We start from the raw sequence: 18,313 nt of genomic DNA on the forward strand, positions 1-18,313 counted from the left end.
CTTAACCTCCAATTCCCAAATGACCATGCCACCGTTGTTGTCTGTCAAAGAAGCTAGAAGTTCACCATCAGAAAGGAGGCGAGGTAAGGGACAAAGGCATCTCAAACACTCAAAAGACCCCAGGAATATTCTGGAAAAGCATGCCCTCCTCCTAAGTCACCACGTCCTCAGAAATAACTAGTATGTGATTGGGAGATACCATCAGAACAAAATGGCTAAGATTTTTTTTTACAAATTACACCCAGTTTCTAGAGTGACTAAGTTCTTTAAAAATTAAAAGCTAAATCTCTGTACAGCAAAATATTTTCCCACTGACTCACACTTTTTATAGGTTTTTAAAAATTAAGTATTGATAGGGGATCCAAAGAACTCTACTAAGAGACTATTGGAACTCATAGAAGAGTTTGGAAAAGTAGCAGGATATAAAATCAATGCACAAAAATCAACAGCCTTTGTATACACAGACAATGCCATGGCTGAGAAAGAACTGCTAAGATCAATCCCATTCACAATAGCCACAAAAACAATCAAAAACCTTGGAATAAACTTAACTAAGGACATTAAAGATCTCTACGATGAGAACTACAAAATCTTAAAGAAAGAAATAGAAGAGGATACTAAAAAATGGAAAAATCTTCCATGCTCATGGATTGGAAGAATCAATATCATCAAAATGTCCATTCTCCCAAAAGCAATTTATAGATTCAATGCGCTACCAATCAAAATACCGAAGACATTCTTCTCAGATCAAGAAAAAATGATGCTGAAATTCATATGGAGACATAGGAGACCTCGAAGAGCTAAAGCAATCTTGTACAACAAAAACAAAGCCGGAGGCATCACAATACCAGATTTCAGGACATACTACAGGGCAGTCATAATCAAAACAGCATGGTACTGGTACAGAAACAGGTGGATAGACCAATGGAACAGAACAGAAAGACCAGAAATCAACCCAAACATCTACAGCCAACTTATATTTGTTCAAGGATCCAAAACCAATTACTGGAGCAAGGACAGTCTATTCAATAAATGGTGCTGGGAAAACTGTATTTCCACTTGCCGAAGCATGAAGCAAGACCCCTAATTTATACCTTACACAAAAATCCATTCAACATGGATTAAAGATCTAAGTCTATGAACTGACACCATCAAATTATTAGAGAACATTGGAGAAACCCTGCAAGATATAGGCACAGAGAAAGACTTCTTGGAAAAGACCCCAGAGGCACAGGCAGTCAAAGCCAGAATTAACTATTGGGATTGCATCAAATTGAGAAGTTTCTGTACTGCAAAAGAAACAGTCAGGAAAGTGAAGAGGCAAACAACAGAAGGGGAAAAATATTTGCAAACTATGCAACTGATAAAGGATTAATAACCAGAATCTACCAAGAGATCAAGAAACTCCACAACAACAAAATGAACAACCCACTTAAGAAGAGATGGGCCAAGGACCTCAATAGACATTTTTCAAAACAGGAAATCCAAATGGCCAACAGACACATGAAAAAATGTTCAGGATCCCTAGCAATCAGGGAAATGCAAATCAAAACCAAAATGAGGTTTCACCTCACCCTGGTTAGAATGGCTCACATACAGAAATCTACCAACAACAGATGCTAGTGAGGATGTGGGGAAAAGGGACACTAACCCACTGTTGGTAGGAGTGCAAACTGGTAAAGCTACTATGGAAGTCAGTTTGGAGATTCCTCCGAATCCTGAACATAACCCTACCATACAACACAGCCATCCCACTCCTTGGAATTTACCCAAAGGAAATTAAATTGGCAAATAAAAGAGCTGTCTGCACCTCAATGTTTATTACAGCTCAATTCACAATAGCTAAGGCATGGAATCAACCTAAATGCCCATCAACAGTAGACTGGATAAAGAAATTATGGGATATGTACTCTGTAGAGTACTATACAGCAGAAAAAAATGAAATCCAGCCATTTGCAACAAAATGGAGGAATTTGGAAAACATCATGCTAAGTGAAAAAAGCCAATCCCAAAGGGACAAATATATGTTCTCCCTGATCGGTGACAACTAACTGAGCACCAAAAAGGAAACCTGTTGAAGTGAAATGGACACTTTGAGAAACAGTGACTTGATCAGCCCTTGCCCTGATTGTTGATGAACAACTTAATACTTTATCCCTTTTAGTATTTTTTTTTTGTTCTACTTAATACTATTGGTTGAACTCTGTAATTAATACACAATTATTCTTAAGTGTTGAAATTTAACTGAAAAGTGATACCTGTTAAATATAAGAGTGGGAATAAGAGAGGGAGGAGATGTACAATTTGGGACATGCTCAATCGGACTTGACCCAAATGGTAGAGTTAGAAACATACCAGGGGATTCCAATTCAATCCCATCAAGGTGGCATGTAGCAATGCCATCTCACTAGTCCAAGTGATCAATTTCTGTTCACAATTGATCATAATGATAGGACTAATAGCCAAAGGGATCACATAAACAAGACTAGCGTCTGAAAATACTAACTGATAAAATAAAACAAGGGAGAGAACGATCCAACATGGGAAGTGGGGTACACAGCACTCATAGAATGGCGGATGTTCTAAACAGCACTCTGGCCTCAGAATCAGCCCTTAAGGCATTTGGATCTGGCTGAAAAGCCTATGAGAGTATTTCAGGCATGGAAAGCCAAGACACTCTGGCAAAAAAAAAAAAAAAATGACCTAAATGAAAGATCTCTGTGAGTGAGATCCCAGTGGAAAGAAGAGGTCATCAAAGAAGGAGGTACCTTTCTCTGAAGGGAGGAGAGAACTTCCACGCTGACTACGACCTTGTCTAAATATGATCAGAGTCGGTGAACTCAAAAGGCTTCCATAGCCTTGGCAACTCATGACAAGAGCCTTGGCAACTCATGACACCATAAACAAGAGTGTCAATTTGTTAAGTCAACAACAGGAGTCACTGTGCACTTACTCTTCATGTAGGATCTCTGTCCTAAATGTGCTGTACATTGTGATTTAATGTTATAACTAGTACTCAAACAGTATTTTATACTTTGTGTTTCTGTGTGGGTGCAAACTGTTGAAATCTTTACTTAATATATGCTAAATTCATCTTCTATATATAAAGATAATTGAAAATGAATCTTGATGTGAATGGAAGGGGAGAGGAAGTGGGAAAGGGGAGGGTTGCGGGTGGGAGGGAAGCCATTGTAATCCCTAAGCTGTACTTTGTAAATTTATATTCATTAAATAAAAGTTGTTTTTTTTTTTTTTTTTGACAGGCAGAGTGGACAGTGAGAGAGAGAGACAGAGAGAAAGGTCTTCCTTTGCCGTTGGTTCACCCTCCAATGGCTGCCGCGGCCGGCGCGCTGCGGCCGGCACACCGCGCTGATGCAATGGCAGGAGCCAGGAGCCAGGTGCTTTTCCTGGTCTCCCATGGGGTGCAGGGCCCAAGCACCTGGGCCATCCTCCACTGCACTCCCTGGCCACAGCAGAGAGCTGGCCTGGAAGAGGGGCAACCGGGACAGAATCCGGCGCCCCGACCGGGACTAGAACCCGGTGTGCCGGCGCCGCTAGGCGGAGGATTAGCCTAGTGAGCCGCGGTGCCGGCCCATTAAATAAAAGTTTTATGTATTTAAAAAAATAAAAATTAAATATTGAGCAGGTACAAAGGGGGATTTATAAAACACATGCACAAAGTATGAAAAAAAGCAACAATGCAATGAAAATTGTGTATCCAACAAGCAATTGAAGAACAAAACTAATACTATTGAAGTCCACTACGTGCTCTCCCTAAACTCTTCCATCTCTCCTGGAAGACAACCACTATTCTAAATTTTGTGTTAATCATTTATCACTTATCTTTACAGTTCTACTACATATGTTGATGTGCTCTTCAGAAATGTTTTATCTTAATTTCTAAAGGATTCTTTAGTTGCCAAGCAATTTTGATGCTTTTCCCTCATATTCTTCTTTTGTCCCTTGCTTACCACATCCTCCCCCATCAGCCAGTGGAGTAGTTGGTGATTTAGAAACAAACATGACTCCAAGAGACATCATTTACCAGTGAACCCATATATAAGGACAGTTATTCTTTTGTGTAACATGGCTACTTTCCCTTGGTTTTTCAAGTGAATCTCTGCATGAACCTAACATGTTTACCTGCAGGTTATAAGGTAGTTTGGAACACAGAGGTTACAGTGGGTTAGAATGCAGGGTGACAGGGCTGTGAGTAGCGCCTAGCATGGATATGGCAGGGGTCTGGAGGCAGAAGTCTATGCTATTTACTGGCTGTGTAACTTGGGCAAGTCATTCAATGTCTCCGGGCCTGGGTTCCCTCATCACAAAAACATAGATAACAATAATCATCATCTTAAAGCATTGGTGAGATGGTTAAACATGCAATATTAATTGTAAAAGTTTTTTGAAAGCTGTAAAAAAGTATCTAAATACTAGTTGTTAACAACATCATGACAACATATAAATTCTATTAAAGTCATGGTAAAGGGCTAAAGGGTTATGAATTTTCTAAGTCTGGAGTTAATGCACAGATATAATCTTGCTAGCTGCTTGGCAGAGCTGGAACAGCACAGAAAAAAATTGAAATTTCTTATCCAATGCTGGTCGACCTGGAAAGCTTCTACCTTCAAACATCTTCCTCAAATCCCAATGTACCTGCCCAATCTGCGTGTGTGGGAGTTGTGTTGGCTCCAGTCTACGTCAGTACTGGAGCCCAGGGCAGAAAGCAGTCACACATTATAGGCATATAACATTTTTTCTTCCTAATCATTTCTCATAGGACGGTGCTGGCTGGTAACTCAAATAGAAATGTATGCAAGATGTGCTCATCACCTGATCAGTTTGTGCCTGAGGAAGCTTCTGGAGGTCCTGACTTTTGCTTGTGTGATATTAACATAACCATTTGCATGCCATTTCCATTTTGTTTTTAAAAGGGCCTCTCCTTGAAGATCTATGAGAATGAGAGTAAGCAGTGGAAAGCCACGTTTCCATTCTGCAAATGATATAATCAAATCTGTAAATGGGCAAAAACATACACAAGAGACGCTCCATAAAACTGCTGGCAATTATTTCAGTGAACAGATGCAAGTTGTGCATGATTCCCTGTGGCTGCCTCAGGTGCTGAAGGAAGAGAATCAAACAACAGTGGGGAAATATTGATCATCTTTCCGAGTATGGAGTTAGGCTACCTGCTTGGGTTCCCAGGAGGGGGAGGGAGGAACAGTGCTGCTAAGGTTCCCACACATGTTTCCCAGCCTTGAGGCTGGACAGCCACATGCCCATCTGTTGCTAAGAAAAAAATAGACAGGGAATAAGCACCCAGAACAGGCTGTTTGACCTCTGAGGCTGTAAGACTCTTGCCCTCGCCTAACAGCTGACGTCTTGAACAAGCAGGTCAGCCCCTCATGGCCTCTACAGGGGCTAGCAAAGGGGCAGCTGCAGCTATGGCAACAGATGCCCAGGAATGAGTTAACACCAGTTAACGGGTTAATAGTGGAGGCAAGGGCTTTTATTCAAATGCATTAGGGAAAGAAACATGATACAGCAGGAACGAGGTCCATTAATAAAGCTGAGTGATAAAATCCACCACCATTCTTAAATTGGACTTGGCTACTCACACTGCTTTTCCAAATAAGTCTCCTGTGTTCTAGCTCTTCATTGAGACACAAAGCTTTTTTGTTAAAGAATCAAAACAATACTATAATATGGAGTGGAAAATGAGAAAATAGGATAGTCAAAGGGGTAAAAAAATAGATCTGCAAACAAGGGAAAGAAGAGAAACATGGAGATTTGTACAGCTATGTCCTGAATATGTTCAAACAGCTTGCTCTTACTAACAATCACCACCTGACAATAAATCACCTCCTCCCCAACATATGGATTACAAGCTGCATTATTCTGATGCATTAGAATCAATCTGAGTACTGAAGATAATGGGTGGTTGGATAGCTAAACATGGCCCCCCAATTACCGCTGAGTGCCCTCTCCTTTTGTGGCCACAAGACAACTGTCATCAATATTCTCTCATAGAGAGTGTTTTCTTATCAGTATTACGTCCTCAAAACATCCCTGGAAAGCAGGTCAATATTGATGGGCTTTTCTGAAGAAAACAGGGAGGCATGGAAAGGTTAAATGAAAATGAGCTGAGGTGGCATCACCATTCCATAAGATAATTTGGGTTATAAAAGGAGCCAAGGTAGAAGCACATGCCTTTGGGCTGCACATTCCATGAGGGCAGCACCTATGGAAGGCAATGGGTTGGGGTTTTCAGTGACTCTCTTAGCTACAATGGAAAAAGCCACTGCGTTTGGGAAATCTGTTGTGGGACACAGCACAGAACCACAGAGCACAGTTTCACTTTTGGTAGAGTACATACAACCTGAGAGGGAGAATTTACACAGGAAAAGAAGGGGGGAAAAGAAACTGCATCTGATTTCAAAAATCAGTGTGATCCACTTGGATAGTACTTCCTAGTTACAAATGAACTAACAGGTATTCATTGAGCCCCCATAGTGCTCTTTGTTAGTGGCTGCAGAGGGACACAAGAGAGGCAGAAGACTTTCAGAAGCCTGAAATTAGTCCCCCAGGGAGCTCATAATTTACTTGCAGGTGTGAGCCAACAAATTTACACACAAAATAAAGACCAAACAAGACTCCATAGTAGGCCTGAGTATAAAGTGACTAGCCTAACTTCCTACTGGGTAGAGGGAAAACATGAGAAATCCTGAAATGTGGAGTGATGGCAAATTCCTACATGAATGTTACTAGTAGGATTAAACTGATGAGCATATTGGACATTTCCATCAGAAGTAAATGCACTTGGCCAGCGCCGCGGCTCACTAGGCTAATCCTCTGTCTGTGGTGCCGGCACCCCGGGTTCTAGTCCTGGTTGGGGCGCCGGTTCTATCCTGGTTGCTTCTCTTCCAGTCCAGCTCTCTGCTGTGGCCTGGGAGTGCAGTGGAGGATGGCCCAAGTGTTTGGGCCCTGCACCCGCATGGGAGACCAGAAGGAAGCACCTGGCTCCTGGCTTCGGATCAGCGCAGCATGCCAGCCGTAGTGGCCATTTGGGGGGTGAACCAAAGGAAGGAAGACCTTTCTCTCTGTCTCTCTCTCTCACTGTCTAACTCTGAATGTCAAAAAAAAAAAAAAAAAAAAAAAAAAAAAAAGAAGTAAATGCACTCACAAAGGGGGCAGCCAAAGGACATGAACAGGAGAGAACATGAGGTAAATTAGAAGTGGCAGATGTGATTAAAAAAAAAAAAAAGGAACCAGGACCAGGCTGGAGATGTCTGCCATTACCTGAGTATGATCATGTCGTTTTTTGAAGCAAACTCTACTGATAGGTCCTGCTTGCCTGAGGCAGTGCTTGTTAGGCAAGTATACTTGCTTGGCATGCCCATATAGTTGTATGTATGTAAGAGCTAGAGGGAAGCTAATTCGAGATTGAGTGCTCTAGTGACTGTGTTGTGGGCTGAGGTGAGAACCACATGTATGTTAGACATACAGTGTCAAGGCTGTCATTCTTTTGTGAAATTAAGTTATTTGACTTGTGTGCTTGTCCGGATGGAGTGTCATCCCATTCATGGGGTATCTGCAAGGAGGTCTGCATTATCTTCCAAGTGGAGTAACCTAGTAGTGAGCATGCCCATGTCCCACATCAGAGTGCCAGGGCTTCATTCCCAGCTTCCTGCTAATGCAGACTAGGGAGGCAGCATGTGATGGTTTAGCTAATTGGTTTCCTGCCTCGCACATAGGTGACTGAAACTGAGTTTCCTGCTCTTGGCTCCTGCCCCATTCAGCCCCAGCCATTGCAGGCATTTGGGGAGTGAACTAGGGGATGGGAATTCTCTCTCTGGCTCTTGAATAAATTTAAAAACAAGCATTTTTGGATTCATTGTAGCATTTTTTTCTGATGTTCAACAGCATCCCAGATGATACCTTCTAGAGTCACTTTTTGGCACTAAAGCCCCAGCCCACAGCTAACAAACAGTCTTGCAAATATCACTTGGAAATTTGGGCAGAGGTCGTAACTGTTCTAGAGAACTCAAACACTGAGCACACACATTGCTCTGTACACAATGGGTCAGCAGCGTTCACTGTAACAGGTGAACGCTGAAGTTTGTTACAAGAAAAAAACTATGGAGCTTCCCTAGGTCAACTTCTAAATTTCTCATTGGGAAGATGAAAATTCAGAATGCAGAATGGCAAGCTAACTGAATTTCTTTCTATAAGACCTATTCTCTGGAACAACAACTGACCGTGGCTATTTCTTTTAAGGACAGTTGAAAGAAGCCATAATTATGCCCAAAGGAACTGTCATGCTATAAGAAATCTGCTTGTGATCCTGGCGCTTATAGGTTCAAAGTACTGTAGCTCTGATAATGGCCTAGATGCTCCTTATAACTTCAGAGTCTATCCTTGGATTTTTCCAGGAGAATAGATGGCAAGTTGTAACATGAATGTTGCTTATATAACTTGAACTGATGAGTATATTAGACACGTACGTCAGGAGTGCATGAACTCACAACAGGGTTGGTTGAAAGAGGTAAGCTGGAAAGAGAGGGCCCATGGTAAATTAGGAAGACAGATAAAGGTTAAAGGGAACCAGAGTGGAGGTGTCTGCCATTATCTGAATATGATTATGTCTTTTTTTTTTTTTTTTTTTGAGCCAAACTCCACTGATAGGTCGTGCTTCCTCAGGGACAGCACTTCTGAGACAAGCAAGCTTAAAAGTCATTTGGGAAGAAATATTTCTTTGCTCTAACATGAGCAGCTAGGTGGAAAAGATGAGCAGACATTTGCTTTGGGAGCAAGAGGTACTGAGCTTAATGCCCATCATCGCCTGGAGAAGAGGATGTATTCTATATACACACAAAATCACTGCAGCTGCTTGCTATTTCCAGCGGGTCAGAGTACACCGCCTTTTATCTCCATGTCTTGTTTTCAATCTGGTTATATCTTGAAATCTGTTTTGAATATAACCCAGACAGGAAGGTTTTGGTCAAGCAGTGACTAACCTTCAAGCACAACAGAACGCCAGGAGAGTAGCCTGACCTTTGCAATAAAATTAATTTGATGGTTACAATCTAACTTAGAGTCTGTAGCCTTTATTCATATGACAGTCACAAGACAATTTAGCAGGGATTATTAAATTCCACTTAAGCTCATCAGAGGAGAGAATTGAGGTTGATGCATTTCAGGATGCCAGTGAATCGACTAAACTAGGTAGGAAAGGGAAGGCATACAAAATGCTAGCAATAAAGTGTAAGGGGTCACACTTGATACATAGTATACATTCAATGAGAACTGATTCAGTGACCAAGGCAATAAAGTAAGTCAAATCTGATGTCTGACACCCAGAGAGTTCCTTTCCCTATCACTCACAGACAACTTCATTCTCTGAACTTTCCACGCACGGGAGCCATCTGGCAAGTGCCAGAGATCCCAGGGTAAGTGTGGAAGGTGAGTGGGTTGGGGAGGTATGAGAGACATGTCATACTTCTGCATTGCCCTTTCCATTCCAGTTTGTGGTTGGAAGTCTGGCACAAGATTGTTACTCAGAAACAAAGAAAGCCAAATGGATACCAATGAAGCAGGAGGGCTCTGTCTTCCTCAAGGCAGCTAAAGGAAAGAACTGTTTGGTTTCCAGAAAGCTTCTACAACAGTAGTACCAACTATAGCACCACCCAGGAGGAATCAAGGTTCCAGTCACCGCACTTTAACAAGTGTGTAATACACAAAGCCCTAAGACTGTTTGCAGTGGGAAATAGTGGTTGGCTTTATTTAGGCAATATAATAATGTAGCTTTCTGAATCGGATGCTCTTTATTTGAACACTCATTATAATGATTCATCTCTGTTCTTCTTTCTTTACCAATGATATTTGCATTCTATTAGCAAATATAATTCACAGAAGATGATAAGGGAATCAAAATTATCCAATTTATTTCCATCATAGGAGCAGAAGGAATCCTGCAATGGTCATTTTTGTACCATTCTACTGATCTCAGTAAGTTTTATTTTAATAGTTAGGGTTTGCAGAATTAAATATTACTCATCATCTCAGAGTCAGTACTAATTTAACATCACAGGGATAATTTGGTTTCATCCCCCTCCCACACTTTTGTTTCTTCAGAACTGAACATTTTTCCAACATACAGGTTCTTTCGTACCACAGAAAGTATGATGACTTGGCACCTCTTTAAGAAATACTTAGAGATCTTTCATTTAGTTTTTTTTTTCTTTTGAAAGATCTCTGCGAGTGAGATCCCAGTGGAAAGAACAGGCCATCAAAGGGCCCGTTCTCTGAAGGGAGGAGAGAACTTCCACTTTGACTATGACCTTGTCTAAATAAGATCGGAGTTGGCGAACTCAAAAGGCTCCCATAGCCTTGGCAACTCATGACAAGAGCCTAGGGTGATTACTGACGCCATAAACAAGAGTGTCAATTGTTAAGTCAGCAACAAGAGTCACTGTGCACTTATTCCCCATGTAGGATCTCTGTCCTTAACGTGTTGTACAATGTGAATTAATGCTATAACTAGTACTCAAACAGTACTTTACACTTTGTGTTTCTGTGTGGGTACAAACTGTTGAAATCTTTACTTAATATATACTAAATTAATCTTCTGAATATAAAGATAATTGAAAATGAATCTTGATGTGAATGGAATGGGAGAGGGAGCGGGAGATGGGAGGGGTGTGGGTGGGAAGGAAGTTATGGGTGGGGGGAAAGCCACTGTAATCCAAAAGCTGTACTTTGGAAATTTATATTTATTAAATAAAAGTTAAAAAATACATAAAAAGAAATACTTAGAGAATAACTAATGTGATACTGTAAATACTATTAGCAATTTACTTTGTATGCATAGCTAACAGGGTGCTTCGCTATTGGACTGTAAAAACTTGTAAGGGCAGGAATGGTGCCAATATACTGATAAATTGCCACTCTGCCCCCAGCATAAGGCATAGTGAATGAATAAATAGTCAGCACAGATCTATTTGTACTTCCTTCAATCTGCTGACAGTATTGTAAATGGGGCTGGGCCAGCCAGAAGCTTAAAGCCCAAAACTCCATTTGGATCTCCTATGTGGGTAGTGCGGACCAAAGTGCTAGAGCCATTTTCTGCTGCTTCCCAAGGTGCATGCTAGCAGGCAACCGAAACTGGAAGCAGAGCCACAACTTGAACACTGGCATTCTGATACGGGGTAAGGGCATCCTAAGTGTCAACTTAATTACTGTGCCAAACACTTGCCCCTGCTGGGTATTTTTTCAAGGTAGAAATTGTTTCCTCAACTTAAAAAAATTTCCTCAAGTTAATTTTGCTAATATTTTGCATATTAATTTTGGCTTCCACTAACTGAACTTTAGTTTATATAAGAGCAATACACTCCACTAGTGATTCTCTGGCAAGTTGGTTGATTCTGCCTACAAAAGTGGCCTCAACTCATGGGAATAAACATCAAGGGAACCAGTAGTGACATTCAAAATATTCAAATACCAATATGGCATGAGAAATCAAATAGAACTGGACACCTAACATTCACATTGGAGCAGGGTTTGGGAGATCCCCTTCCTTGGCCAGGGGTCAATCCATTATTGCTAGAATGTGGGGTACCCTAGGGAATATCAGAGGGATTAGGGAACTCCTGGAAGTACCTATTTACCAAATGGTACAGACAATTTTTTTCAGTATTTTAAAACTTATATTTCTGATCAGTGCATATTGGCTAAATATCAGCCTAGAATTAGGGGAAGAACTTTTCACCTGAACACACAGTGTAAGTGAACAGATATTCATATCCATAGTGGTAGTCTTTCAAAAAAACCCTGCCCTACCATTCAAGGAAATCTTTGTAGTCATTTCTTATATTAAATTCCAGTGAAAAATCCTTTCCAACAGAATTACTAACCTACTCTTCTGTTGTGTTAACTGTATGTTATCTGCTAAACATGCTTTTTTCTTTATATAAATTAATTGAAATTGACTTTCAGCTGTTTCTGAACCTAAAACAACAACAACAACAAAAAACCATATCCCAATGTAATAGGTTAGTTGAGTAGAGGTAGCTGGGGAGTAGAGACTGAGCAGCTATCTTCTGCTTGGGTGGAAAAAGCAAAAACTTAGAAAATGGCAGAAGCTGAGAAACATGAAGCTCTCCCTTGAAATTATTAGAAACAATGGAGAAAAAGTGTCATGCTTTGTGCTCTTTAAAATTCTTGTTATCCTAGTCCAGTATCCAGGTCTCTTGGTGGTAGACTTACTCCACTCGACATACAGTGGCTGCTTAGATAACTTGTCACCTATTACCACCTGTCCATGTTCACTCCTTAGGGTTGTATTGCAATAAGTAACACTTCTCTTTTGGGAGACTGGTAGAGTTTCAAGGTCTTGGTTTAGGTAAGCCTGTCTTTACCATTTAGTGTCAAGTTTAATTTGTAGGAATACTAGTGAAATTGCTTAGAAAGGGCATGTGGGCCAGTGCTGTGGCTCAATAGGCTAATCCTCCGCCTTGCGGCGCCAGCACACCGGGTTCTAGTCCTGGTCGGGGTGCTGGATTCTGTCCCGGTTGCCCCTCTTCCAGGCCAGCCCTCTGCTGTGGCCCGGGAGTGCAGTGGAGGATGGCCCAGGTGCTTGGGCCCTGCACCCCATGGGAGACCAGGAAAAGCACCTGGCTCCTGGCTCCTGCCATCGGATCAGCGTGGTGTGCCGGCTGCAGCGCGCCGGCCGCGGCGGCCATTGGAGGGTGAACCAACGGCAAAGGAAGACCTTTCTCTCTGTCTCTCTCTCTCACTGTCCACTCTGCCTGTGAAAGAAAGAAAGAAAGAAAGAAAGAGAGAGAGAGAGAGAGAGAGAGAGGGAGGGAGGGAGGGAGGGAGGGAGGGAGAGAGAGAGAAGAGAAGAGAAGAGAAGAGAAGAGAAGAGAAGAGAAGAGAAGAGAAGAGAAGAGAAGAGAAGAGAAGAGAAGAGAAGAGAAGAGAAGAGAAGAGAAGAGAAGAGAAAAGGCATGTGGGAGATCAGCAAAGTAATTCCTGTTTCTCTAGGGATGATGGCTGTGGTTGTATGGGTATATTATAGGCATATACCATTGGCAAAGCTCCTTAGGTATTCTAGACTAGGGAAAAGGGGGGTCACAATTATGACTTCTGCCTGGAAGGAGGCCTAAGCAACAATGTTGGACACAAGGTGTTCATCATACCCTTCTTAGTGCTGGGAAATTAATCCTGAGATTCGCACTATAATATCACTGAACTGACAAAGTAGGAATTCTCACCAATGTATGCTTAAAAAAGGAGTTCAGGAGCATGATGTATCCCTTCCCGTCTGAGACACCTGTCAGGTTGCAAACCGGACAGACAAAAGAAGTTGGCATATTTAGTACTGAACATGCCACATAGCTGATTGGGGCAAAAGACCCACTACAAGTTTTTATTTGTGAGTTCCAAGAAAATATCCCAGAAAAAATCCCTTTACCTGTTATCCACCACAATATAAAGAGATCTCCAGGGGCCAGTGCTGTGGCATAGCTGGTAAAGCTGCTGCCTGCAGTGCTGGCATCCCATATGGGCATCAATTTGGGTCCCATTGCTCCACTTCTGATCCAGCTCTCTGTTATGGCCTGGGAAAGCAGTAGAAGATGGCCCAGGTCCTTGGGCCCCTGCACCCACGTGGGAGACCCAGAAGAAGCTCCAGGCTCCTGGCTTTGGATCAGCCCAGCTCCGACCATTGTGGCCATTTGGGGAGTGAATCAGCGGATGGAAGATATCTCTCTTCCCGACCCCCTTTCAAATAAATAAATAAATATTTTTAACAAAAGGGATCTCCAACAAAGCAAAGCCCTACCTTTACAGAATTCCAAAAAGGAAAGCAGAAGAGCCTTGAGAAGGATTGATGCTTATGGAATACACACTGAAAATAATGACTTGGGTTGCACAGCACACAAGAACTTTGACACACATGCCCAGGAAGAGAACAATTTGACAGTTACAGGCTTTTCCAATTTTTATGACTAGCCTTGCCTCCTGCTAGGTTGCAATAGCTTCAAACACAAAGGTTAAGATGTCTTATCCAGGGATTTCCCTTATGCAACAGACCAACCAAATATTTATGTGTGAGTACAAATGTTTGCCTGCAAAGCACCTGAGGTTTTTCCAATAAAGGAAGCGCTTGGATGTGTTACTTGGTCTACACTCTGCCAGAGGCATATCACGCTGACATTAGAAAAATATGCTCTTTTCAAGCAGATTTAGTTTCATTCCCTTTTCCCTCCCAGTCCCTAATAACAGTAAGCAGAATGAGACTTCGATTTTATGATTCAAATGTCTATGAGTTGTCTCTTTCTTCCCTTGTTATGTGACCAACTTCAAATAACCTATTTTATACACTACTAAGGAAATGAGTCCTTTTTTGAGGGATGGAGACCTTTGGTCGTATGCCAAAATGAAGAACAAAGACCCTGGCTTCACCTCAAGAGTGCCTCTGGGCTTAGAGGAGTATCCGGCTGGTGGTCTAGGTTTGTTCACTTGAGCAGCGTGTAGTCAGCTGGTCAAGAATATTGTTTACAGTTCGGGGATGTGGTACAGTTGTTAAGTTGCTGCTTGCGATGTCTGCATCCTATACTGCAGTACCTTATTCGAGTCCTAGCTACTCTGCTTCTGATCCAGCTTCTTGCTAATACACACCATGGGACACAGATTATGGTTCAAGTACTTGGGCCCCATGCCACACACATGGGAGACCTGGATGGAGTTCCAGGATCCTGACTTTGGCCTGGCCCAGTCCTGGCTGTTGCAGGCATTTGGGGAATGAACTAGCAGATGGAAGATCTTTCTCCATCTATCTGTGCTTCAAATAAAATGAAAATGAATAAATAAAATTATTTAACAAGAGAATACTGTGGGGGGACAGTGCTGTGGTGCAGTGAGTTAAAGCCCCAGCCTGCAGCACCAGCATCCCATATGGGCTCACGTTTGAATCCTGGCTGCTCCACTTCTGATTCAGCTCCCTGCTAAAGTGCCTGAGAAAGCAGTAAGAGGATGGCTCAAGTCCCTGGGCCCCTGCACCCACATTGGAGACCCAGAAGGAGCTCCTGGCTCCTGGCTTCAGATAAGCTCAGCTCTGGCTATTATGGCCATTTGGGGAGTGAACCAGCAGATGGAAGATCTCTCTCGCTCTCTCTGTCTCTACCTCTCTCTGTAACTCTGTCTTCCAAATAAATTAATCTTATAAAATATTGTTTCTGGCAGCTCACTTGGCTAATCTGCCTGCGGCGCTGGCACACTGGGTTCTAGTCCCGGTTGGGGCACCGGTTCTGTCCCGGTTGCTCCTCTTCCTGTCCAGCTCTCTGCTGTGGCCCGGGAAGGTAGCGGAGGATGGCCCAAGTCCTTGGGCCCTAAACCCGCATGGGAGACCGGGAGAAGCACCTGTCTCCTGGCTTTGGATCAGCGCAGTGTGCCGGCCACAGCATGCTGGCCGCAGTGGCCATTGGTGGGTGAACCAATGGAAAGGAAGACCTTTCTGTCTCTCTCTCTGTCTAACTCTGCCTTTCAAATATATATATATATATATATATATATATATATATATATATATATATCGTTTCTGTTCCTTCTGTAGACAGAAGCCCTGGAGTAGGGAGGCTAGGGCTGGAGAATGGAAGATAAAAGAAATAAAGAGGAAATAAATGAAAAGATATAAGGCTTTGTGCTTTTTAGTCATAACACACAATACTTGATGAGCACCCCTCTACACAAAGCTACCATTTGTTAAGCACCTCCTGTGTGTTAATTATTACATTACACTTTATATGTGTGTGATTCTCACAACAATTTTATGAGGCAAATACACTGAGTCTTGGATGTTTAAGCAACATGTTCAAGGGCTTCATGAGCAGTAAAAGACGGTACTAAGATTTGAAGCCAGATTCCTTTCTTTTAGACCTAAGTGTCAAGCATTGTGCTTAGTATTTCACTTAATGATAAATCCTCATAACATCCTTGAGTTGCAGGTAGGATTATGTCTATATAAATTTTAAGGCACAGAGGTTTACAGAGTTTAAGAAATTTGCCCAAGTTCCCATAAGCAGTTAAGTGAAAGTAAGGGTTCTAATCCAAGCCTGACTCCAAAACAAAGCTCTTAACCACGGAACTGTACTATTTCTACTGTAATCTGACTTATTTTCAACATTTATCAAGTCTGTTCTTCAGTCTTCACAAGGGTTCAGAGGGTATTCCCCCCCCCCCCATTTCCTTTCCTCTATGAAATCACTACTTGCTTAATGCCACTCTTGGGATCATTGGCTGCTGTTCTCATCATGTATTTTATACTACTGTGTCTGTTTAAGTGTTTACAGGAGTTGATAATGGAATGAACCAAGGCCTTCACCAACCAGGAAGCCAACCAAATACTGCTACAGGGATATATTCGCTCCCCACCCAGGAGACAGCGGCTTGAGAAATTACCCCACGCCAGCAGAGAGTACCACGTTGCCCCATGTCAGCAGGAAGTAGCTCTAAAGATAGATTACCATCCCTCTACCCCTCCTGGACTTTTGGGGCTAATGTAATCCCATACAACTCTTGGTTTATAAAAAAAGGGGGGAAATATTAGTAAAATGGTGCAGTTTTATCTCAGTCTTATCTATGGCGCGATCTACACCGCAGACACCATCCTAGGCCCTAGCCCCTGCTGCCAGGGTTGGAAGACAGGTGACCCCATGGCCCAATCACCAGTGTTAGCTCCACCCCCATCCTAATGAGATTCGCTGCTCCTACTTCCCTGCCCGCCCCCCGGCAAAGGTTTAAAAGGACCTGTTCTTGAACATGTGGCTCTCTCTCTTTCTCTCTCTTATGCTCTCCTTCCCCGTCTTTTCCTTCTTCACCCCTTCCCTCCTGTCTGTCAGGTTTCCCCTAATAAATACTTTCTCTTAAAAAAAAAAGTTTGTCCTTATCACAAGTGGTACAGGTAAGGTAGATGGAGGACAAATTATGGAAAGTTACCTAGATGGAGGACAAATTATGGAAGGTTACCAGCACAAGAGGTTATACAGTTGAGCTGGAACCATATCATCTATTTTCTTCTGGGGCTACTGTTACACAGAATGTAGGGAGAGCTGGTAAGAGACACAGAAAGTTAAGGGGATAACTGATTTCTATCCTCTCATCCTCAAATTATAAGAGGTGAGGATCCTCCACCTGCGGTGCTGGCACTCCAGGTTCTAGTCCCGGTTGGGGTGCCGGTTCTGTCCCGGTTGCTTCTCTTCCAGTCCAGCTGTCTGCTGTGGCCCGGGAAGGCAGTGGAGGATGGCCCAAGCATTTGGGCTCTGCACCCGCATGGGAGACCAGGAGGAAGCACCTGGCTCCTGGCTTCAGATCAGCGTACTGTGCCGGCTGCAGCGCGCCGGCTGTAGCGACCATTTGGGGGGTGAATCAATGGAAGGAAGACCTTTCTCTTTGTCTCTCTCTCTCACTGTCTAACTCTGCCTGTCAAAAAAAAAAAAAAAAAAAAAAGAGGTGGGGAGATCACTCAGCACATGAGTTAAGGCAAGGAGATAACACTACTAGTAGAGATCTACCATTACCTCGGGACTATTATCTCAGCTGAGTTGGTATGCCAGTTATCCATTTAACGCCTCTTAGCTCCAAATTCACCCTTGTTGCCAGCTCTGTGAAAAGTGATCTGGGCCCTTTAAATACTTTTCCTTTGCCAGTTGGTGCAAATTCACCTCTGTCAGTAGAGGGTGCTAGAGAGACATTTCAAGAGGAAGGGGCTTTTCTTTCTAGTTCCTGAGCACTGGTGTGTTTAGTGCTCTAACTTGGTAAGCTCCTAGGTGTAGGTACCCAGTTTCCCTAGTGCCCTGTCCAAGCAGCACACACAGCTTCCCCAGAATCAAGGTCCTGTGACATATGCAACTTTTCAAGAGATACCTTCCTGTGATTAATTTTCATTGGCATTATAGAGATGCACTTCTCAGATATTCCACAAGGCAGAATTCCATCAAGTTGGGATGATGCAGCATGACAACAATTTCTCCTACAGGATCTGGATCTCAGTCGTGGGTGAAGGGGTCTCTCTTGGGTGTCCTAGCTCAGCTCTAGGTGTGGTAACTGTTCCCTCTATATTAGTCCTACATTCTTTATAGTTCTCTTTACCTCTTACTTGCTAACTTCCTGTTGTAGTTAATGGTTTTTTTATTATTAAATGTTCATTCTCTATTCAAATTACTATGTGGTTTCTCATTCCTAATTTTCCCCAAATAGAGTGCATTCCAAGGGTAAAGGGATGCCTCTAGAATGAGAGTGAGGGTAGGGAGGA

The 18,313-nt window shown here is 42.6% G+C and overlaps 1 protein-coding gene across 50 annotated transcripts in view; it reads right to left on the reverse strand.

Moving 5' to 3' along the window:
• Positions 1 to 18,313, reverse strand: part of ENOX2 (ecto-NOX disulfide-thiol exchanger 2) — a 322,971-nt gene that overhangs the window by 96,103 nt on the left and 208,555 nt on the right. The gene's annotated exons all lie outside the window — the stretch shown is intronic.

This window comes from Oryctolagus cuniculus, chromosome X (assembly GCF_051225735.1).
Source record: "Oryctolagus cuniculus isolate XC-2025 breed Fujian yellow rabbit chromosome X, ASM5122573v1, whole genome shotgun sequence".
NCBI lineage: Eukaryota > Metazoa > Chordata > Mammalia > Lagomorpha > Leporidae > Oryctolagus > Oryctolagus cuniculus.